The sequence below is a fragment of the Megascapheus bottae genome, unplaced genomic scaffold (assembly GCF_031878675.1).
Source record: "Megascapheus bottae isolate mThoBot1 unplaced genomic scaffold, mThoBot2.hap1 HAP1_SCAFFOLD_63, whole genome shotgun sequence".
NCBI lineage: Eukaryota > Metazoa > Chordata > Mammalia > Rodentia > Geomyidae > Megascapheus > Megascapheus bottae.
In genome coordinates this window covers 597,181-622,050 of record NW_028327698.1, presented here as the reverse complement: position 1 = coordinate 622,050, position 24,870 = coordinate 597,181, and positions in this window count along the sequence as shown.

Genomic DNA, 24,870 nt, shown 5'->3' with positions numbered 1-24,870 from the left:
AAATTTCTGCCCAGAATTCAGCTCTCAGCACACATCAGAGATCTCACAGAGAAGAGAAATCTTATGAATGGGATAAATGTGGGAAGACTTTTAGACTGAAATCATACCTCACTTTGCACCAGAGAAGACACACAGAAGAGAAACCTTATGAATGTAACAAATGTGAAAAGTCTTTCACCCAGAAGATACACCTTCGAGTTCATCAAATAACACACACAGGAGAGAAATCTTATAAGTGTAATGAATGTGGAAAGTCTTTCCAAGGGAAGGGAAAACTTCGTGTTCATCAGAGAATACACACAGGAGTGAAACCTTATGAATGTAACCAATGTGTAAAGTCTTTCCGACAGAAATCTTCCCTCAAATTGCATCAAAGAACACACACAGGAGAGAAACCTTATGTGTGCAACAAATGTGGAAAGACCTTCAAGTGGAAGTCATATCTTGATGGGCATAATAGAACACACACAGGAGAGAAAACTTATGCATGTAGTGAATGCGGAAAGTCTTTCAAATGGAAGGTAAAACTCCATGTTCATCAGAGAAGATACTCAGGAGAAACACCTTATGAGTGTAACATATGTGGAAAGTCCTTCACACAGAAGCCAAACCTCAACATGCATAAGACAATTCAAACAGGAGAAAAACCTTATGAATGTAACCGATGTGGAATGTCTTTCAAATGGAAGTCTTCCCACAAATTGCATCAGAGAACACACACAGGAGAGAAACTGTACGAGTGCATCAAATGTGGTAAGACCTTCAGATGGAAGTCACATTACAGGAGGCATAACAGAATTCACACATATTAGAAACCTTAGGAATATAACCAAAGTTGAAAGACTTTCGTGCAGTATTCACCCTTCAGGAAGCGTAAGAGAGTTCACACATATGAGAAGCCTTAGCAATGTAATAAATAGGAAAGACTTTTTAGTCTGTGGAAGAAAACTCAGCTTGTGTCACAGAACCAACACAAGATAAAACCCTTAATGAATGTAGCAAATGTTCAGGCTTTTCCCCAGAAGGCACAAGTCAAGATTTATCACTAAACACCCACAGGATAGAATCCTATGAATAAAATGAAAGGGAAATTTTTTTGAAGAACTCATAGTTGAGTTTGCATGATACCACACAGACACAGGATAAAAATCGTATGAATATAAGAATATGAAAAATCCATCATGAACGCATGACTAAGTATAAAATGCACATAGGAGAGAAAAACCTTATGAATATTACAAATGTGGAAAGTGTTTGACCTGGAAGGCATACGTCTGTGTTCATCACAAACCTGATTCCCATAGAAGAAAAGAAAACTAATGAATAGAACAAATGTGCAATGACTTTTAATCAGAAGTCAGTCTTCAGTACATTTCAGAACATACACCAAAGAGAAATTCTGAGTAATGAAAAACATTTAGCTATATATAGAATCTCTGTATATGGGAGCATTAGGGTAAGTCTTCTAAACAAAGTCAACCTTCAGCAAGCATTAAGAGCACTCACAGAAGAAATAATAGCATGTAGGAAAACCTTTGTCAGAAACCTCTAAAAGCTGACTGTGTGGCTTAGTGGTAGAGTGCTAACCTATGAAGGATGAAGGCCTGGGTTAGATTCCTCAATACTACGTGAAAAGAGCAAGCCAGAAGCAGCACTGTGGTCCAAATGGTAGAGTGCTAACCTTGAGCAAAAGTAGCTCAGTCCCTGAGTTCAAGCCTAAGGATGAGAGAGAGAGAGAGAGAGAGAGAGAGAGAGAGAGAGAGAGAGAGAGAGGAAGAGAGAGAAAGAGAGAGACAGAAAGAGAGAGAGAAAAAGAGAAAAGAGACAGAAAGTGAGAGAAACAGGAACTTTTAAATTGTACAGAGATAGAGAAGGAGACAGAAACTAATTTCTAAACTTTACAGTCTTTCTATTTCCTTACAAATTCGTCTATGTCATTCTTTCTGACAGAAGCACAGAATTCCATTGTGTAAAAATACCATATTTGATCTACTCATCAACTGACGGGCATCTGGGTTGGTTCCATACCTTTGCTATAGTAAATAGTGCTGTGATAAATGTTATTGTTCTAGTGAATTTAGTATGTCCTATCTGGACGATTGGCAAGTAGTGAAATTGCTGGATCACAGGGGAGCTCTATGTTTAGTCTTTTTGGGATACTGCCATAGTGCTTTCCATAGTGGTTGAACGAGTTTGCAATCCCACCACAGTGTAGTAGTGATCCCTCCTGGCCACATCCCCTCCAGCATACGTTATTAGATTTCTGGATCTTGGCCATTCAAACTGGAGTGAGGAGGAAAAGGGAAAGAGGAACTGAAACTTTCTCTCCTTACAGATGACATGATTCTGTATTTAAAGAACCCTATAGTCTCTACTCCGAAGCTGCTTGAGCTGATATAAAACTTTGGTAAGGTAGCAGGGTATAAAACTAACCCTCAATGTCAACTGCCTTCTTATATGCCAAGAAACGAGAGGAATGAGGCAAGAATCAGGATAGCAACTCATTTTGCTATCAAAGAAAATAAAATACCTAGGAATTAACTTAGAATGTAAAGCACCTTTTTGATGGAACTATAAACCCTGGAGAAGGAAATTAACGCAGAATTGAGGAAATGCAAAAACCTATGCTCCTGGTTTGGAAGAAGTAATATTGTAAAAATGGCAATCTTCAATCAATATCCCAATGTCATTCTTTAAAGAAACAGAAGAGGAAATCCAAAATTTCACTTGGAATAATAAAAGACCCCTTATAGTCTGTCTTCTTGCATGATACATAATGTTTAATCTCACCTTCTCCACCAAAATCTCACCTTTCTCATTGAGACATAGGTGGCCCTGTTTACTAGCAGCAAAGACTCAAACGCGCAGTTTCAGGTGTTACCACTGCCTCTGTTACTGGATAGATCCAACTCTGTCATCGATTCTGAGGTCTGCTCTGGGAGTCTTGGTCACAAGTTGTTCTGTGGCATCTGCTGCCAGCCTGTGCCTATTTGCATCCTTTTCTCCAGCAGCCTACAACAGGGAATGAATTTCAAGCGCTGATGCTCTCCTTCATATGCAGGGCAGGATGAGCCCAACCCTCCCTCATCTTCCTCTTCCAATTTTTGGGAAAAAATGTGCTGGCAGAAGTCCTCAGGTGTGGCGCATGGCTGATCCACACTTTTAATCCAGGCTGGTCAGGAGGCTGAGATCTGAGTATGGAAGTTCCAAGTCACCTAGAACTGGAAAGTCTGATAGATTTTTACTACCAAAAATAAAAACAGCTGGGAATGGAGTTTGGGCTCAAGTGGTAAAGGGCTAGTCTTGAGTACAAATGCTTAGTGCCCAGGCCCTGAGTTCAGGCTCCAGCACTGCCAACAACCTCACTTTAGTGAGATTTTAGCTTTATCCATGTAGGCACATCTCACTGGAATCTTTGCTGGTAGAGATAGTCTTCATAATTTTGTCTCAAGGTAAAGGTCCTCCTGGGGTAGTACACAAAAGATGTCATGGAGAGAGGAGCCCCACTTGCTCCAGGTTTGAAGATGGTATAGGTCAAGCCAGCATGGAGTTGGCACATCAATCTTTTTCCTAGCACCACCTACCAGTGAATGTCAAATGACATTGATTGTTGTGGGATTGTGTGATTGAAGTGCCTCATTAAGGGCAGTGTTAGCACATCCAAACTTGGATACCAGGAATGCTGAAATCTTAAAGCTAAGATTACTGTTGGCTACAGAAATGCTGGTGTGTCTGTTATTCACTAAAAGTTCAGGTGCAAAGATTCTGAAGCTTGATGCCATGTGTTTATTCCATTTAGTAAAATTATTTTAATGCACTGTAAAGTTAAAACATTTGATAAGAGTCAGGGGTAGTGAAAACATTGTTCTTGAATTCAGGTGTCTGGCAAGGTAATGGGGGGTGTTGGTGGCTGGGACTATGAAGCTGGAGCTGCTATCAAACCATGGATCATGTTCCTCTTTGTCTGGGAGAAATGACTCCAAAGATGAAATTTGAATGGTGAGGAAAAGATGATGATGTACTCAGGAAATTTCTCCTAATCAAATGCTCATGTGGAAGTGGGATGGGGGCTGGGCATGTCTGAGGCAGAGCTTAAGGGGGCTTCTCATGGCGTTGAGAACGTTCCTTGCGACTTCAGGCATGCAGCAGGGTGTTTTAGATGACCATTGTGAGATGGATGGAATAAGACTGGAGACAAGATGAATGCTGGGATCCTGCAATGCTCTTGCATGAGTGGCTGGTGGCTCACCTGAAAGAACTAATTATGTCTAAAAAAGAAATCAGGAATTTGTTTTGATTAGATAACACCTGTAATCCGAGGCATATTCAGGATCCTGATCTTAGTATTGTGGTTTAAAACCAACCCAGCAAAGGGAAAAATGCATGAGACTCTTACTCCCAGTTTAGAGCCAGAACAAAGATTGAAGTAGAGCTGTGGCTCAAGAGCTAGAGTGCTACCTTGAGCAAAGAAAAGCTAAGAAAAAGCTCCAGGTTTTGAGTTCAAGGCCAGGAATGAAAGAAGGAAGGTAAAAAAGAGAAAGATGTGAGGAAGGGAAATATATAAATGAAAGAGAAGGAACTAGAAATTTAAAACTGGAGAATATTTAAAAGTCATCAGTCCTTCTAAGAAAAATGTTGGAGTACGGGTTTTATATGTGGTGAACTGGAAGCCCACCAGTGACTTGTTAACCAAAGAGTCACCATGATGAGCAAAGGATAGAAATCTGCATGAGACTCTTAGCGGATGGAGTGACAGAAGAGAACCTCAGCTCCCATCCCATAGTTAGAAGTATATAGAGATGGGGAAGTTGGCATCACCTTGATGTCATTGTGTCCATGGAGACTGGAAGCCATGGCTCTGTGAAAGCACAATGTTCTGGTTACTGAGCTGAGAGGCTGAGGAGAGCCAAGTCCTGGCCATGAAGAAATCAGAGTGGCAGCAGAGCAACTCTGCTGCAGTGTGTGCCTGCTTGGCTGTTCTTATTCTGTTGTGGATCAGGCCGGAGCGGGTGATAGTAACTGTTTTGTGGTCACAAGCCCTTCACCAAGAGCTTCCTCTGAGATCCTCATAAGCTAGAGGGTGGTTGGTGGTGGGATGTGTGTGGGGTGGAAGTGACAGAGGGATGGACGCATGGCAAGGTGGGTGAAGAGATGAGAGGAATGATGAGAGCCCAGTTCATTGGTTTCCAAGGTTAATGGGTGGGAGGTAGAGAGGCATGATGGAGGAATGATGGAGGCAGGGGAAGGTGGTGACAGATTGAGGCCATCTGTAGTGCCAGCCTGGCCATCATCTGAAGCCCATAGGCAGCTTCCTGATCCTTCACTTAGTCCTGCTCCTTGTGGAGGGAATGAGAGTTTCATGGACTTTCCTTTCTGGACTGGCTTCAAACAGAAGCTATGCACATTTTTCAAACCATACCCTACTGAAGAAGGGAAGCTTGATCTGGTGCTTAACTGGGTTGCACTTTGGCTCCGTTTGCTATGCCTCATGGGAGGGGGCTCATCATTTGTAGACTAAGATCTCATGACCTTCAAAGCAAAATGCTTCCTGAAAGTTCAGGGTCCCAGCCTATGTGTTGGACCGGGGTGAATACATTCTCTGTTATGCTGGGTCATCAACCCATGTTTTAAGGTGGAAGTAGGCAGTGCCACATTTGATAAGAACATCTGCCAGAGATTGTCACCTCATGAAAGCAGATTCTAAATTTGTATTCCATTTCCTGTGGTGGAGAAATCCCCTCCAACTTAGACAGGCTCACATCCACCTGCAGGTCACACTCCTAATGCACCCTTGAGTGTCCTCATGGTATTGGGATCTAAGTTTGTAGGGAATGCTGCTTTAGTCCATGAATTAGCTGGACAAGTGATGACAAACGTGTTGTGGATTAATATGAGAACAATTTAAGAAGCCCTGGAGGAGCATCCACCTTAGCCTCTGTGGTGCTATAAATCTGATAGGATGTTCCAGACTGAGAAACAATCACATGGCTTTGTGTTTGGCATCCAGACAAGTGAGTGCATGTCTTAGCTGTCAGCCAATACAGAGGAGGACATGAATAAGTGGGTGGAAAGCATCTGTCAGACCCCTGTCTGGGGGAAGGTGGAGAGAACATAGGAAGGTAGATACCATGGCTGTGGTGGGGCCAAAAAAAGGGTAAAAGAGGCAAAGGAACCAGGTACTGGTAGCTCAAGACTGTCATCCTAGCTACTCAGGAGTTTGAGATCTGAGGATCACAATTCAAAGCCAGCCCAGGACAGAAACTCCATAAGACTCTTATCTGCAATAAACTACTGAATGCAAGAAGCTCAAGCTCAGTGACAGCATCCAGGCCTAGCGTTCAAAACCGAGGACTGGCAGAAAAAAGTATCAAAGGTCAAGAAGCTGGCCAAAAGTTAGAGGGACTCTATCTTGACAAACAATACAATGGTAAGTTGCACTCAGAAGTCTTGCACAAAATCTGGAAATGCCTGAGACTTATCTATGTATGTTTCCTGTTTGTCTAAATACATATGTTTATGCATTTATATATTAGTATAGAGAGACAGATCAATACATATGACTATACATATATACATAGCCAGACACTTATGGGTGGGTGGTATACTGTGTGAGAGTTTGTGTTTGTGTTTTGTGGATGGCTATCTCTGTTTAAGAAAGATAGAAAATATGTAAATATCTTTAAAAAAACTTGATAAAATATAGAGAGACATAAGCTCTTGAGGGAATCTGAAATGACAAGATTATTCACAGGCACGTTTATCCTTATGGATTCCTCAGCAAGTTTTAATTTTTTTCATTATTTTCTTTCTTTTTTTGAACCAGTGCTAAGGATTTCTCTCAGGGACCAGGTGCTGCCAATTACTAATTTTCTCATGGCTGCTACAAGAGGAACTGAGCCACAGTTCCACTTTTGCCTTATTTATTCGTGCTTAACTGAAGATAAAGATTTCTATCAGTGACTTTCTTTCAGGGGCTGGATTCTAACGAGGATCCCCAGACCTCAGCCTTCTCTATAGCTACAATTAACAATATGAGAACCCAGCACTGGGTTCCAATGCACAGGGCAAGAAATTGAGTGAATCTCTCAACTCCAATTAGCTATAATAAGCTAGAAGTGAAAGACCAATACCTTTGAGGAAAAGATGCTGAGGGTTATCACACAGGCCCTATGAGTAAGCCCTAAACCCTGTACAGATGTGTGCATGCACACATTGGCAGATACACACACACATGCACACACACAATATCTCAGGCAATATTGTATTTTGAATTAATATCCAAAGATTGGACAACAGGATAGCAAGTAAGAAAATCTGTTTTTCTTGTCTACATTGAGGGAAAGGGAAAAGTCACCAGATGCAGAAGCGAAGAATTCAGAGGCAAATGCTGTGAGTGAATAACTTGTAAAAAGCACATTTCTTTTCTTTCCATTACTTTTGTTTTTTTCTGCCATTCCTGGGGCTTGAACTCAGGGCCTGAGCACTGCTCTTGGCTTTTCCCAAGTCTAGCCCTCTGCCACTTGAGCCACATTGCCATATGGATTTTTATATCTGTGTGATATTAAGGACTCAAACCTAGATCTTCATGGATGCTAAGCAAGCACTCTACCACTGGCCCAAACTCTAAACCCCGATTAAGTATTTATAAATAGTCATCATCATCATATCAAAATATCCTTTCTCCTACAAAGAATGAACACTTATCTATGTCTGTAAGACTTTTTTTATGTCACCAATGCTTCTGTGATTTTCCCACTTGCATTTTTACAGATGACAGCACAGATATTCATCAGGAAGAAAAATAGATTACGATACAGAAACCTAACAACGTCCTAGTAGATTGAAGTGAAAAATATGTGCAAGATGGCCTGGGTGTTTCATCTATTTGTAGAGTGCTTGGCTACCACACAAAAGAGTCCGGTTTGATTCTGCAGTACCATATACATAGAAAACTCTGGAAGTGGTGCTGTGGCTTGGTGGGACAGATATAGACTAAAGAAAGCCTAAGAACAATGGTCAGGCTCTGAGGTCAAGTCCCAGGACTAGCAAAAAAATGTGCAAGAGGCAAAATGCAAGCTGAGAAGGCACTGTGAAGCAAAATGTCTTGTGAAGGGTAAGGGGAATAGTGACAGTTAAGTTTGGATCTTACCTAAGAAAGGCTCCTTGAGCCTGAGACCAGGCTAGCACTTACGCTTAGTTAATGACTTGGGATTTGAACAAAAAGGTGTGCTGTTTACTACATCCATATGTGAGGTGGGAAGGGAGATTCAGACTCCAGTATGTCTTTGGGGAGGTCTTCTGTGAGCAAGGAGCTTTGGTCATTGGGCCTTGAAAGGTGACCCTACCTCCCTCACAATGGAACAGAATATGGAACCCTGGTAACCAAGCCACTGTATGTGACAACCAGCTCAAGTCAGCTCCCTTGGCCTGTGGCTCAGGAGGAAGAAAGATGTTGCTGTGCTGTTGCCAAAGGTCAGGAGGCTCGGATCTCAGGCATGAGAGATATGGATGTCTGACTTGAAGAAGTAGATGCTGGATCAGGGCCAAGACAAAATTCCAGTATATCAGGCATTTCTCTAGGAAGAAAGCCAGGAAACTCCAGGGAAACTCAGATGAGGTATATTGAGAGGAAACCTATTTGAACCCATCATCCTGCCCACAAACTACAACCTTCTTGTGTGCTTTCAAGTGACTATACTGAGATTAGAGTGTGTCATTTCCAATCTACTCTATACCAATTCCTCAGTGTGAAGTGTGGTCCCATTCCTACGTTTGAAATATCCACTGTTTTGCCAATACAGTGTGATGGTAAGTCAGCTCAGACTCTGAATGAGCCTTGTAACCTATGGATCCTGGAGGAAGGCCTGTTGGAGATGCTGCTGACAAAGCTGATCCCTGCCTACCAGACAGGTGATCTCTTTTATGTGGGAAACTTCCTGCACAATTTCAAATAGTGGAGGACAATGTAGTAGTTGCTGGAAATTCTCTTGAAAAAGTGAGTGTTCCCCCTCCAAACCCATGTTTGCTTACCCCTCCTGGCCAAGTCTTGGAATACTTGGCTCCTCTCTGAGCCTGTTTGGTTCACTGGGGTGTTCACAGGGGAGCTAAGCATGATACAAGTGCACAAACTACTTTATTATGACTGGGACACCATGCCATTTCATTTCCCTCACAAGCTACTGGAGTCTCAACAGTGTGCTTACTGAGAAGTTGGATTTCAGGCATGAGTAAGTGGCTCCCAACTGCAGCCCTCACCTAGGTGACATCCTAGGAAATCCCATTTCCCAGTAAGAAATGAGGTGTCAGTACTAATGGCAGAGGCCTGTGAAATACTGGAGTCAGAGGAAAAGCTGGGGGCTGAATCACTTTTGAGCCATCAGGGAGGGATTGTGATAGCTTTGCCTGTTAGAACCTGAAAGCATTTACATTTTGGTGTGTGGTCCAGTGCTGCCACTTGAACCTGAACCCAGGTCTAAATGCCATCCCTTTGGTGTTCAAAAATTAGCACTGTACCATTTGAGTCATAGGTCAAGTTCTGGCTTTTTGCTGCCTAATTGAAGACAAGTGCCTTTAGACTTTTACTGACTAGACTGGCTTTCCACTGTGATCTTCAGAGCTCAGCCTGCTGGGTGGCTAAGATTAGAGGAATGAGCATTTAGTTCTTTATTTAGAGCATTCACTTATTGATTTATTTAGAGCATTTACTTAGTTAATTTAAGGTGCGTTTACTTTGGACAGATGCATAGAGGCCTCTCTCAGAAGCTTCTGGAAGTGGGGTGTAAAAGTCATCCTGTTCTCGAGTGTCTCTTACCCCCCTCCCAGCACATAAGTGCACATCTCTGCAGGACAGCCACAGCATTAGAATCCTGCAAGAAAGGGGCTTTGGTAAAAGGCTCAGGATGGAGAGAGAAGGCTCTCACTTTCCTTGTACCGAATGTGCCCACAGCATCATGTGTTCCATCTATACGATGTGAATGGACTTCTACCCGAGTGATTTCTACGAGTTCAAGAACTGCCACACCCTGACACAACTCAAGCTCTATATGAGGCTCCACATGTCGGCTTTGGACCTGCTCTTCTAAACACAAACTTTTTGACCAGCTGGAGGAATATGCGACCAGTAAGACCAAGAAAAAGTAGAAGTCCTGGTGTGGGTGCCTCAGAACCTGTGAGTAGGAAGCCCATGTGGTCTAGATATTGGTTGGCCCTTACTTCTACAGAGCTTGGCAAAATGCCCTTTATGGGTGGTGTCAGCCAGGTAATGTCTGTCCTCTGAAAGGACTTGGGAATAAGCACTCATTAGAAAGACCCTACACCTCCTCAGTGTTCAGTCCAAACTCCAGTTCTACAGGTTCCTCCATTAGATCCTCATGGAAGTTGAGTGACACTTCAACTTGCAGAGTCCACTCTGTCCACTCTGTACCTATTTCCATTCTTAGGTTTGGGTCATCGTGGAAGAGCTTATCCTGAACTCCGGATGAAAATCCCACCAATGGAGCTGGTGACTGATGGAGACTGAGAATCATCACTGCACTCCAGAAAGCATGGGCCTTCTGTAGAAATTACCAAACAGGTTTAGAGTCCTATGGATATACCTTTTGCTCTGAACCCCATGTGTGACACAGTTGAACCTGCAGATACTATGGAGGAAGAAAAAGAGCAGCCAGATTTCCTTCCGTTTCCTTTCACACTCCACCCAGAGTCAGTCCATCTGAGTCAGAGTAACACTCCACTTATTGTGCAAGCTGAAGGGGCACACGCTGGGCTCATGGAAAATGTGCCCATGGGAATCAGCAAGTGTACTCTCAATACTGAATTCATTGGAGGAAAATGAATCCATCCTCACAGAATATCCAGACCCATCCATCTCACTAAAAGAGACTCAATCTCCATTCGACAAACCAGAATCCATCCCCCTCTTAACTCAGGAAGGACATTCTGTTTCTCATGAGGAAGGAGACCCTTCTGAGGACTCTGAAGTAGAATTACTGTCTGAAGGCAACTTGGAGGCCAGTCTGGATTTAGAGCTTCCCTGTCCCCTTCCTAAAAAGACGTCTCTTTATCTTGCTCTCATGATTCTTGTCAAGTATTCATTGTATTTACTTTGCTAACTATTAAACTCTCATTGTTAATATTATGGTGTGCAGTTCTTCAGTGCTTATTATACTGTGTTTTATTTTCCACTTATAATGTGAGACCTCAGACACATAGGTCCTGGGTGGGCCAAAAACCAGACAGGTCTGGTCCCATAGAAGACAACCTTACTGGATATACAGGGAACTATGAAATGCATGGAATCACCAGGAATCCAGGCCAGGCCTCCATGGAAACACAAGTCAGCTACCAAAGCTTAAGGACAGAGCAGATGCCTGGAAATTTGTTTTGTCAATCGGGAGAAGTGCCAGAGTAACTGTAATATTATGTGGGACTCTGTTCTGTGAGTTCAAGTCTGTTTATATATCCATTGTGCTTTGTACAAATATTTAAGAAAATTAAAACTCCACAATAGCATCAAAAATCTACTTTGGCTTTGAATGTGGCCTAGTTGTACAGTGCTCGCCTAGTATACAAGAAGACCTTGATTCAATTCCTCGACACTGCATACACAGAAAAAGCAGATGGGGCACTGTTGCTCAGGTGTAAGAGTGCCACCCTTGAACAAATGTGGCCAAGGACAGTTCCTGGTCCCTCAGTTCAAGCCGCAGGACTAGCCAAACAAGAAATCATACCATTTTCCACACATTTGGAAATAAATCTGTTTTATCTAACCCTACTTCTTTTTTGCCAGTCCAGGGTGTGTGGCACCAAGCCAAACTACTGGCCCCCAACCTTACTATTTTTAATCATTTAATTTTTTTAAATAATCATATTTCATGCTGTCTGTATTAATACCATAATCAGTATGCTTAGTGTAATAATGTTAAAGGTACAACATAAGAAATTAATAACTAAAATTCCTTTTATATTAGTTTTATACCATTACTACAATTTTATGAGAAAAATTACTTAGAATGTTTATTTTAGAGTTCAAGTAATCCATTTTGATAAATATATCAACCTACATCATTTATTTGAACACATTTTCAACTATTTTTTTCAGGAATGAAAATACATATATATTTGTTGTAAATGAAATTTATGACTTGGGGGGAAGGGAAAGAGAAAATGGGGGAGGGGGTAACAGTGTTTACAAGAAATGTACTCATTACATATGTAACAGCAATCTCCTTGTATATCACCTTGAACAACAAATTTTTTGAAAAGTACAATAAGTTTAAATGTCTACTTTGGGCAGAATTTTTTTACCAGTACTGGGCTTAGACTCAGGACCTGAGCACGATCCTTGTTTTTGTTTTTGTTTATTCTTAAGGCGCAAGTCTATCACATGTGCCACAGCACCACTTTTATCTTTTTTTATCAATGTTGTGCTGAGGAATTGAACTTGGGTCTTCATTCATGCTCGGCAAGAACGCTTCCACTAGGCTTAACTTATGGCCCCAGTGGGAAGGAAGTTTTCCATAAAATATGTAGGAAATATGTACACTAAGGAAAAGCCATCAAAAATAGAAGAAAAATTATATACTTAGATAACAACATGCCAGTATTATGGCTGATCTCTGTAATTCTAGCTTCAAGAGTGGCCTATTTGGACCGGGAGTTGGCTGGCTGAAGTAAAGTGCTATCCTTGAGCAAGCCCTAGGATAGTGCTCTGGCCATGAGTTGAAGCCATAGGACATGCAAAAAATAATAATTTAATGCCCGTGACTGGTGGCTCACCCTGGTAATCCTAGCTACCCTGGAGGATCGAGGTTCAAAGACGGCCCAGGCATAAAAATCTGTGAGAATCTTATTTCCAAATAAGCCAGAAAATTCAAAATGATAATGTGCCTCAAGTGGTAGAGCTCTTGCCTTGAGCTGAAGAGCTTAAGGTAAACATCCAGGCCCAGAGTTCAAGCCCCATGAGTGAAAAAAAGAAAAAGAAAAAGAAAGCCCTTATCTAAGGCTGGAGTGCACACTAGTGGTAGTTTGCTTGCCTAGTATGCACAAAGCCCTGTGTTCAATTACTCTGTACCACTTACACCAAAAAAAAGCTGGAAATGATCTCAGAAGGTTGGGTTCTGAGGATCAGAGTTCAAAGCGAGGCCAGACACTAAAGTCCATGAAACTGTTACTTCCACTTAAACACCAGAAAACCAGAAGTGACACTGTGGCTCAAGGTGTTTAAGGTTGTAGCCTTGAGCTGAAGAGCCCAGGGACACTGCCCAGGTGCACAATTAAAGTCTTACAACCAAAAGAGAGAGAGAGAGAGAGAGAGAGAGAGAGAGAGAGAGAGAGAGAGACAGAGAGAGAGAGAGACAGAGAGAGAGAGAGACAGAGACAGAGAGAGAGACAGAGAGACAGAGAGACAGAGAGAGAGACAGGCAGATAGACAGAGACAGACAGACAGAGAGACAGAGACAGAAACATCAAACAGTCAGGCACTGCTGGCTGAAGCGTGTAATTCTACCTACTATGGAGGCTGAGATTGGAGGATCTTGGTTCAAAGCCCAAAGCCAGCCTGGACACATATGTTTGTGAGACTTACATCACCAATTAACTACCAGAAACCAAAAATGGAGCTGTAGAGGAAGAGCGCTAGCCTTGAGCTGAAGAGGTCAGGGACAGTCCAGGCCCAAAGTCCAAGCAACATGACGAATCAATAATAAAAAAAGAAGATAGCTAATAGTAATGATGAATAATTTTGGGCTGGGAGTTTGGCCTAGTGGTAGAGTGCTTGCGTAGCATGCACGAAGACCTGGGTTCAATTCCTCAATATCACATACATAGAAAAATGCTGGAAGTGGTGCTGAGGCTGAAGTGGTAGAGCCCTAGCCTTGAGAAAATATAAGGACAGTGCTCAGTCCCTGAGTTCAAACCCAGGACTGGCCAAATCAAAAGTAGTAGAGCACTGGCATTGAACTGAAGATCTGAGGAACAGCCCATGCACAGAGTTGAAGCACCGCAAACAACAACAACAAAATCTATGAAATGGCAGTGGTGGTTTTAAGCTAAGCAAAAATAGAGTAGAAATTGGTAAAATACATATTTGTGTGTAAGCAAAATAGCCAGACTTATGCATTAGAACAGGATAGCAACTTGAAAAAAAATTTTGTTTTCCATCTCACTAGGTCCTGTCTCTTAATTTATTCAAGTAAGTAAAATGCTGGGTTTTATAATCATTGCTCTGAATATTAGAAAATCATAATATCTCTCATTAACCAACAAAGACCAGGAACTGGGGCTTCGTTCAAATGGCAGAGTATCAGGCAAGAGAAGAAAAAATTGAAGTAAGAACTTGAAGTTCTTGATCCAGAACCTGCATAGTAACAGAGCAGCAGCCTGGTGATGGTACCTCACACCTATAATCTTAGCTACTCAGGAGGCTAAGATCTGAGAATCAAAGTTTAAAGCCAGCCAAAGTACCCAGTTAACTGCCAGAAAAACCAGAAGTGGCACTGTGGCTCACAGATTAAAGCACTAGGCTTGAGCTGAAGAGCTCAGGGACAGTGCCCAGGCCCAGAGTTCAAGCCCCACAATTGACAAAAATCAAACAAGCAAACAAAACTCACAAAGAAGCCTGCAGACCACAGTGGTTCTGCTGAGTCTCTTCTCTATGGGGATCAGGAAACATTTCACTTTTTCTGTCTCTTCCCATCTCAACATTCATACTAAAATAAGACTGTGTTGAAAGTTTCCATTTATAAACCTTTTTTTCATGAAGCACCCTGAAATATTCATCGCTTATATCTCAATTGAAGATAGTTGATTTGGGGCTGCATTGGTACAGTGCTAGCCTTGAGCAGAAAAGGTCAGGGATAGAGCTGAAGCACTCAGTTGAAGACTCAGTGCCAACACACAAAAGAAATTATGCACTTTATACATATTTTCTAATTTCTTAATGAATTTTTCAGTCTGTATAAATATAGGGTACATTCCTTGTTACTTAAGTAAGATTGCTCTTTTTTTTCTTTTTGCCAGTCCTAGGGCTTGGACTCAGGGCCTAGACATTTTCATTGGACTCGCTTGCCCAAGGTGAGTGCTCTGCCTCTTGAGACACAGCGCCACTTCTAGCTTTTTTCTGAATATGCGGTACCGGTGAATAGAACCTAGGTCTTCATGCATTCTAGGTGAGCACTCTACCATTAGGCTACATTCCCAGGCAGGGAGATTCCTCTTACAGTCATTGTATGTTCACAGAGTTTGATCTCACACACTGTAGGGCCCTGGTTGGCTTTGACCTGTGATCCTAAGCCCTGAGCCTCCTAAGTAGCTGAAATTAAGTTGTGAGCCAGCATGATGGCTTCCATTCTTTTTTCTACAAAAATATATGTAGTTATCTAAAATGTATCTATAGCTGAAAAAAATGAATCTCTCCCAAACAAATCTTCAAAGAAACAACCATCCTATTAAAAGGTGGGCTAAAGACTTAAAAGAGTATTCTCTGAAGAAAAAATTAAAGTGGGCTTTAGACACATGAAGAAATGCTCCATATATCCAGCAATAAGGGAAATGAAAATCAAAACAACTTTGAGATTCCACCTGACTCCAGTCAGATTGGCCATTATCAAAAAATCTAATAAGAGATACTGGTGGGGAAGTGACCAGGGGGGATCACACCTACACTGTTGGTGTGAGTGTAAACTCGTTCAACCCCTAGGGAAAGCAGTGTGGTGGTTCCTCAAAAGACTGAACATAGAGTTCCCCTATGATCCAGCAAATCCACTACTTGGCATCTACCCAATTGTCCAGAAAAAAGGACATACTAAAGCCACTAGCACAATGATGCTCATTGCAGCACTATTTACCATAGCAAAGATATAAAACCAACCCAGATGCCACTCAGTAGATGACTGAATCAAGAAGATGTGGTACTTATACACAATGGAATGCTATGCGGCCATCCGAAGGAATGACATCGCCCCATTTGTAAGGAAATGGAAAGACTTGGAAAAATTCATATTAAGTGAAGCAGCCAGACCCAAAGAAACATAAGCTCAATGGTTTCCCTCATTTGTAATAATTTGTTCACATCTAGGACTCTCCTAGCAGAGGATTACAATAACTCAAAAACCTAGGTATATAAGGTCATATAGGATGAGACTAAATGAAAGGATCTCTAGGATATGGGAACAAGAGCTATATCTTGTGTCATCGTTGCTCTTAATCTTGTGTGATTTTTGTCCTTAATCTACTATGTTATTTCTCATCTCTTATTTTGCCCTTTGGTTAATGTCAGATTGTTACTGTATCTGATTTTTTCCCTGGCATATTGTATATATGTTTATTTGTTTATGTCAAATAGGAAAGGGAAGGGGGGAAACAAGATGATTGGGAAGGGGAGGGGAGAGGGAACTGGGGACAAAAACATGTGGAGTGGAATAAATGTGTGAGAAGTAATGCAGTCCACTACCTGTAAATGTAATCGTAACCCCTCTATACATTACCCTGAAAATAAAAAAGAGACTATAAAAATATCTGTAGAAAATGAGGCTGGATGATGGAAACAACCAGATGCCCTACTACAAAAAATGTGATACACGCACACACACACACACACACACACACACACACACACACACACACACACACAATGGAATGATACATCGCCAACCGACAAGATAAAATAATGGCATTCTCGGGGAAGTGGATGAAAAGGAAAAAAATCATATTAAGTGGATTAAGCAAAACTCAAAGGAACATAGGCCCAAGAGTCTCCCTCATTTGTCAAATTCAGTAGAAACCTTGGGCTCTGCTACCAGAGATTTACAGTAGAAGAAAATCTAGAGACATCGTGACAAATAGTATGACACTAAATGTAAGGACCTCCAAGATAAAGAAACAAAACTCATATAATGAGTGATTGTTGTCCTTAATGAACTATGTGATCTCTTATCTCTTTTGCTATCCCTTGGTTATATCCTATTGCTACAATATTTCACCTTGTTTTCTGATATATTTCATATGTGCCTAATTGGTTATTTGAAATTGGATAGGGAAGGGGGAAATGAACATGAATGGGGGTAGGGGAAGGGAAATGGGGACCATATCATTACATGGGGTATCAAAGTTTGAGAAGTAATGCACCTTCTATCTGGTGAATATAATGTAACCCTTCTATAAATTACAATAAAAATAAATACATAAAAGGAAGATCTGCACAGAAAAAAATAATAATGGCATTTTTGGGGTAGTGGATGAAATTAGAGTGAATCCTGTTGAGTGAGATAAGTCAAGTCCAAGGAACAAAAGGTACATGGTATCCTTAATATATGGATATTAGTTTCAAACAGTAGTAGAGCGATGATTGAATAGTTGATACCCAAAGTTCTGGACATAATTTTGGAGATATAAACATAACTACATAGACATAAAAATCTAGGATAGACTATACACTCTATAGACGTGTTTTATTATAGATTAATCTGTATCTATGACATACAATGACTCAGCTTAATTTTTACTATATTCTAAAATCTATGTGCCAGTGATTGTATAACGATTCTCTTCTTGAATACTTGTTGGTTAAACATGACATTTGAAATATGATGTAAAATTCAATGTTAATAAATTTTTTAAAAAAGAGGCTAGAGGTAAATACCACTAATGTACTTGCTCTAAGTGGTACAGAAATTTTCTTAATGAATCAAGGGGTTTTATTACATCTTTATGCAATTATTTTAGTTCTGAGTGTTCTACACTCAATGATACTTCTGGAAAGATGATATAGCTGACTGTGTAGATGGTATGAAGACATACTGGCCTAAACGTAGAATAAAGCATTGGTAAGTGGCTGTTAGCTGTGCAGATTCTACTGGAATATGTGGAATGAATTTATTAAGCAAAATGCAGGCTCTTAGTCAGATCAGGATCAAGATTATGTGGTTCCATCAGATGAATGAGGAAAGATCAGAAAAATCTACTAAGATATCCAGATATATTTTTTAAACTAAGGTATCTGGACTCCTTTTTTTTGTTTCTTGGTGGGGAGGTTGAACTTTGGACCTGGGCAAGGTCTCTTAGTTCTTTTTCCTCAAGGCTAATGCTGTACCAGTTTTAGCCACAACTCCACTTAGTTTTTGGGTGGATAAGTGGAGAGTAGAATCTTACAGTTTTTTTGTTTTCATTTTTTTGCTTGCAAAGGCTTTGAATCTCCTTCTCCCTGGCTAGTAGAATGACAATTATGACCCTCCAGCGCCTGGCTAGTGATTTTTTGAAAACTGGACTTTATTCCAAATCACATAACTGGTTCCTAGCAAAGTTTTGAAGCCTGACTTAAATGTGACAGATTTTTGTCACTTGGAGACACTCTGTGCTGAACGTTAGAAATCTACCAGCTGAGTCACAGTGGCACTTCCAGTTTTTTGTTTATGTGGTGCTGAGGAATGGAATCCAGGGTTTCGTACATGCTAGGCAAGCTTCATTTTCAGCCCAAGGTTTTATGTTTTGTTTTTTCAGTGTTGTTGCTTCTAAGGTACTGTATGATGTTCTTTCATTTTCTTTGCTTTTTACCTCTTTTCTTCTTTTTCCCTTTAGTTTTATTCTCTGTAGTCACTGTGTTGAATTCGGGTACCCTGTGTCTTGTACATAGGTTTATGTGATTTGGGGAATGGAGAGGGTATAATAAAATGGTAAAAAAAAAAACAAAGGAAAAACGGTGAACCAATTGAACAGTGATACTTGGAAGACACTAAACGGAAATGAACTGAACAATCTGGGTGGAGAGGGGGCTGAGGGTAGGAAAACAGAGAAAAATGAGGGAGGGGATAACAATTTTCTTAAGAAATATGTTCATTACTTATGTAACCGTATGCCAACTATATATTGACTTAACAAAATAAATTAACTCAAAAAATAATTCAGCCGGGTATGGTGGCTCACACTTGTAAATGTAGCTACTCAAGAGGCTGGGATCCAAGGATAACAGTTCAAAGTCAACCTGGGCACTGAAGTCCATGTGACTCTTATCTCCAATTAACCACCAGAAACCCAGAAGTGGCCCTATGGCTCAAGGGATAGGGCAGTAGTCTTGAGCTGAAAAGATCAGTGACAAGACCCAGGTGCAGAATTGCAGTCCCATGACTTGAATGATGAATGATACTAGCCAGGTTCTGTGCGCTCACACTTGGAATCCTATTTACAGAGAATCAGGTTTGAATCCAGCCCAAACAAATTGCATGATATTCTGATTTACAGTTCATTACCAAAAATCTGGAAGTGGAGCTGTGGATAAAGTGGTAGAACACTAGCCTGAAGCAAAAAAAAACTTTTAAGGACAGTTCCCAGGCCCTGGGTTCAAGTCCCAGGACTTGCATAAAACAACAAAATGTGACGCTGAGTCCTCCATCATTTGGTGTTATAGTTCAATATTCTTGATATTCGTCTTAGAAATTAAGTCCCTAGCAAATACTCTCCCCTGAAATTCTGCTTCATAGCTGATTCATAGAATTTCAGCATCATTACTATCACCTTCCAGTTAGCATAGCAGTCTACTACTGAAAATTTGAAGAAAACTTTTGAGTAATCCTAATAAATCTGTGTATCATCTGCACACACATCAAATCAGCAGGAGCTATGTTCTACTATTATATAAATGTATTTAATCCCTTCTTGACTTAATGAGCCTTAAAGAGTAAAACATATGAAATAGTTATGAAACTAACAGTCACCATTCTTCTACCTAATATTGTAATATAAGTTTATAAATGCAAGGACTATTCTGAAGTGTGCAGAAGATAGCTTCTAATTATAATATTCTCATGAAGTATAGTTTTTAAGAAACATGTTGCTTGCTTTGGCAAAGCAAAGGCAAGGAAAAATGATATAAGTAAGTTCCCTATTTATCAGAAGGAAAATACTATTGGGTTTAGATCAACCTCATTCATTCTGTGTTGATGAAACAAATATTTGCAATTCCTGAGGCCAATCACTTCATTGTGATGCACAATCAGCCAGCTTAGATCAATCTTCCAAAAAAGGAAAGGAACAAATGAGAAGCAATTAAGGTTTCCAAAATGAACCAGGTGGTGGTGGCAGCTCACACTTGTCATTCTATCTACTCAAGGCCTGAAATCCAAGGATCTGGATTAAGTCTGTCTGGGATGAAAATATTCCTGTCTGTAACATCATCTCTGTTATCACAGCCCAGCTGATACACTCTGCCCAACAGGTTCCAAACACCAAAGTCCATCTCCTATCTGAAATACTATCAAACGTACTCACATATTATTTCCTCTTTGGGAGATAGTTGAAACATGTACCAGAAACATTTACCTGGCTTCAGAGTGGAAGTGGAAATATATACTCACTAGAATCCCATCTAGTAAATTACAGTCAATCATCGTTCCTCACATCTTGTTAGTTAAATTGAACAATGAGTGTTTGGATCAGAAGCAATGTGTATGAGCATACAGGTTGTAAAAGTACTGTAATCCTAGCTACTCAAGATAAGCTGAGACCTGAGGATTCCAGTTCAAAATCAGTCACGCAATACATTCCATAAGATTTTTACCTCTAATTAACCAGCAAAGAACAGAGCGTTGGATTGTGCTTAAAATGCCACAGCCCTAAGCTTTGCATTAAAGTGCTAAGGGGTAGCATTCATGATGCCCACTCCCTCAACTCCTTTTTAACATAGTACTAGAATTCCTAGGCAGTGCAATAAGGCAAGAAGCAAGCATAAAGGGGATCCAAGTAGGGAAAGAGGAAATAAAACTATCCCTCTTTGCAGATGACATGATTCTGTATTTAAAGAATCCTATAGACTCTACTCCCAAGCTCCTTGAGCTGATTCAAAGCTTTGGAAGGGTAGCAGGCCATAAAATCAACCCTCACAAATCAACTGCCTTCCTTTACGCCAACAGTGAGAGGAACGAGGCAATAATCAGGAAAGAAAATCCTTTCACAATAGCCTCAAAGAAAATAAAGTACCTAGGAATTAGCTTAACTAAGAATGTAAAGGACCGTTTAGATGAAAACTTTAAAACCCTAAAAAAGGAAATTAAAGCAGAACTAAGGAAATGGAAAAACCTCCCATGCTCCTGGATTGGAAGAATCAACATTGTGAAAATGACAATCTTGCCAAGCGCTATCTACAAATTCAATGCAATACCCATCAACTTCCCAATGTCATTCTTTAAAGAAATAGAAGAGGCAATTCAAAATTTCATATGGAATAATAAAAGACCAAGCATAGCAAAAAAAACTTCTTAGCAGAAAGAACAGCGCTGGAGGAATTTCAATTCCAAACTTTAGACTCTATTACAGAGCAATAATTCTCAAAACAGCTTGGTACTGGCACAAGAACAGGCCTGAAGTCCAATGGAATAGGACTGCGGACCCAGATATTAAACCACAGACCTATGGCTACCTAATCTTTGACAAGGGAGCCAAAAAAATAGAATGGAAGAAAGATAGCCTCTTCAACAAGTTGTGCTGGCAGAACTGGTTAAACACCTGCAGAAAACTAAAGTTGGACCCTTATTTGTCACCTTGCACTACAATTAACTCCAAATGAATCAAAGACCTGGAGGTAAAACCTGACACACTGAAAAGTGTACAGGAAGGAATAGGAGATACACTAGGCCTCCTTGGCACAGGTCGAAACTTTCTTAATAAGGACCAAGAATCACAACAACTCAGAGAAAGGCTGGATAAGTGGGACTGCATTAAACTGCAGAGCTTTTGTATGGCAACGGAGATAGCTAGTAAACTAATCAGGAAGCCTACAGAGTGGGAGAAGATCTTCACCAACCAAACAACGGACAAAGGCCTCATATCTAAAATATATCAACAACTCAGAAAATTAAATCTCTCCAAAACTAACCTCCAAAGTAACACCCATCCCATTAAAAAATGGGCTAAAGTCTTAAAGAGAGTCTTCTCTGAAGAAGAAACAAAAATGGCCTACAGACACATGAAGAAATGCTCAATATCTCTGGTCATAAAAGAAATGCAAATCAAATCAACTCTAAGATTCCACCTAACTCCAGTTAGAATGGCCAGGATCAGGAAAACGAATGACAACAGATGCTGGAGGGGATGTGGCCAGGAGGGATCACTACTACACTGTTGGTGGGAGTGCAAACTCGTTCAACCACTATGGAAAGCAGTGTGGCAGTGCCTCAAAAGGCTAAACATAGATCTCCCCTATGACCCAGCAATTCCACTACTTGGCATTTACCCAACAATCCAGAAACAAGGGCATACTAAACCCACTAGCACAACAATGTTCATGGCAGCATTATTCACCATAGCAAAGATATGGAACCAACCCAGATGTCCCTCAGTTGATGAGTGGATCAACAAGTTGTGGTATTTGTACACAATGGAATTCTTTGCTGCTGTCAGAAAGAATGACATCGCCCCATTTGTTAGGAAATGGAAAGACTTAGAACAAATCATATTAAGTGAAGTAAGCCAGACTCAAAGGAACTTAGGCTCAGTGGTTTCCCTCATTCGTCATAATCAGTAGAAACCTTGGGCTCTACTAGCAGAGATTGTCAATAGAGCAAAAGGCCATATATAAGGCCATATAATCTGAAGCTAATTGAAAGGACCTCCAGGATATTGACACAAAAGCCATATAATGAATGATTGTTGTCCTTAATGTACTATGTTGTCTCTCATCTCGTTTGCTGTCCCTTGGTTATCCCATATTGGTATAGTATCTCACTTTATCTTATGTATTGAATTTATTTGTATTTGGATATTTGAAATTTGATAGGGAAGGGGGGAAAACCAAGATGGGTGGGGGGTGTGGGGTTGGAGGGAAATGGGTACCAACACATGTGAAAGGGTATCAATGTATGTGAATTAATGCACCTTCTATCTGGCAAATATCATCTAACCCTGTTACTAATTATAATAAAAAAATGAAAAAAAAGAAAGTTGTAGTGTGTGGGGAGGATGATGGGGTCAAATACATTCCTTCTTAGAAATTTACCTCATCTGGTTGCCCTGGATTTTCCTGGCCTTCTTCTTAGAGAAAGTTCTGTTATACTGGATTTGTGGCTTGGCAATGATCTAGCATGTACATCTTCGAGTAAGACATCCACAATTTCCATGCCTGAGACTCGAGTTTCCTGACCTTTGGCAACAGCACAGCAACATCTTTCTTCCTCCTGAGCCACAGGCCAAGTGAGCTGGCTTGATCTGGTTGTTAGTTACAGTGGCTTGGTTACCAGGGTTCCATATTCTGTTCCATTGTGAGGGAGGCAGGGTCACCTTTCAGGGCCCAATGACCAAAGATCCTTGCTCACAGAAGACCTAAACAAAGACATACCAGAGGCTGAATCTCTCCTCCAATCTCACAATATACATGTGGATGTAGTATACAGCACACCTTATTTGTCCAATCCCAATGTCTTCCACTAGGCCCAACAACCAGTCTGGTCTCAGGCTCAAGGGGCATTTCTAAAGTAAGATCCAAACTTAAGGGTCAATATTGCCCTCATCCTTTACAAAACATTTGCTTCACAGTGCCTTCTCTGCCTGCATTTTGCCCCTTGTCGATTTTTTTTTTGTTTTTGCTAGTCTTGGGACTTGACCTCAGAGTGTGAACATTGTTCTTGGGCTTTTTTAGGCTTTAGCTGTCCCACCGAGCCACAGCACCACTTGCAGCGTTTTCTATGTATGTGGGAATGAGGAATCAAACCTGATTCTTTTTGCGTGGTAGCCAAGGACTCTACCACTAGGTCAAACACACAGGGCATCTTGCACATATTTTTGACGTCAATCTACTAGGATATTATTAGGTTTCTGTATCCTAATCAATTTTTTCCTGATGATTAGCTTTGCTGTCATGCGTAAAAAATGCAAGAGGGAAAAACACAGAAGAATTAGTGAAATTTAAAAAAAAGCATTACACACATAGATAAGTGTTCATTCTTTGTAGGGGAAAGGATATTTTGTTATGATGATGATGACTTTATAATACTATGTCAGGGTTGAGAGTTTGGCATAGTGGTAGAGTGCTTGCCTAGCATCCAGGAAGATCTGGGTTTGATTGCTCAGTATCACATAGATAGAAAATCTAGATGTGGCACTGTGGCTCAAGTGGCAGAGGGCTAGACTTGAGAAAACCTGAGGACAGTGCTCAGGCCCTGAATTCAAGCCCAAGGACTGGCAGAAAGATAAAAGAAAATAAAAATGCTTTTTACGAGCTAATTCCCTCACAGCATTTGCTTCTGAAATCTTCGCTTCTGTTTGAAGCCAGTCCAGAAAGGAAAGTCCATGAAACTCTCATTTCCAGTTAACCGCCAAGAAAAAGCCAAAGATAGAGATGAAGCTCAAGAGAGCTAGAGAGATACAGGGTGTAACCATTCTTTTCAGATGGCTCACGTGAGGGGGCTCATCATTTGTAGACTAAGATCTCATGACCTTCAAAGCCAAATGCTACCTGAAAGTTCAGGGTCCAAGCCTATGTGTTGGGCCGGGGTGAATACATTCTCTGTTATGCTGGGTCATCAACTCATGTTTTAAGCTGGAAGTAGGCAGTGCCACATTTGATGAGAACATCTGCCAGAGATTGTCACCTCATGAAAGCAGATTCTAAATTTGTATTCCATTTCCTGTGGTGGAGAAATCCCCTCCAAGTTAGACAGGCTCACATCCACCTACAGGTCACACTCCTAATGCACCCTTGAGAGTCTTCATGGTATTGGGATCTAAGTTTGTAGGGAATGCTGCTTTAGTCCATGAATTAGCTGGACAAGTGATGACAAACGTGTTGTGGATTAATATGAGAACAATTTAAGAAGCCCTGGAGGAGCATCAACCTGACCCTCTGTGGTGCTATAAATCTGATAGGATGTTCCAGACTGAGAAACAATC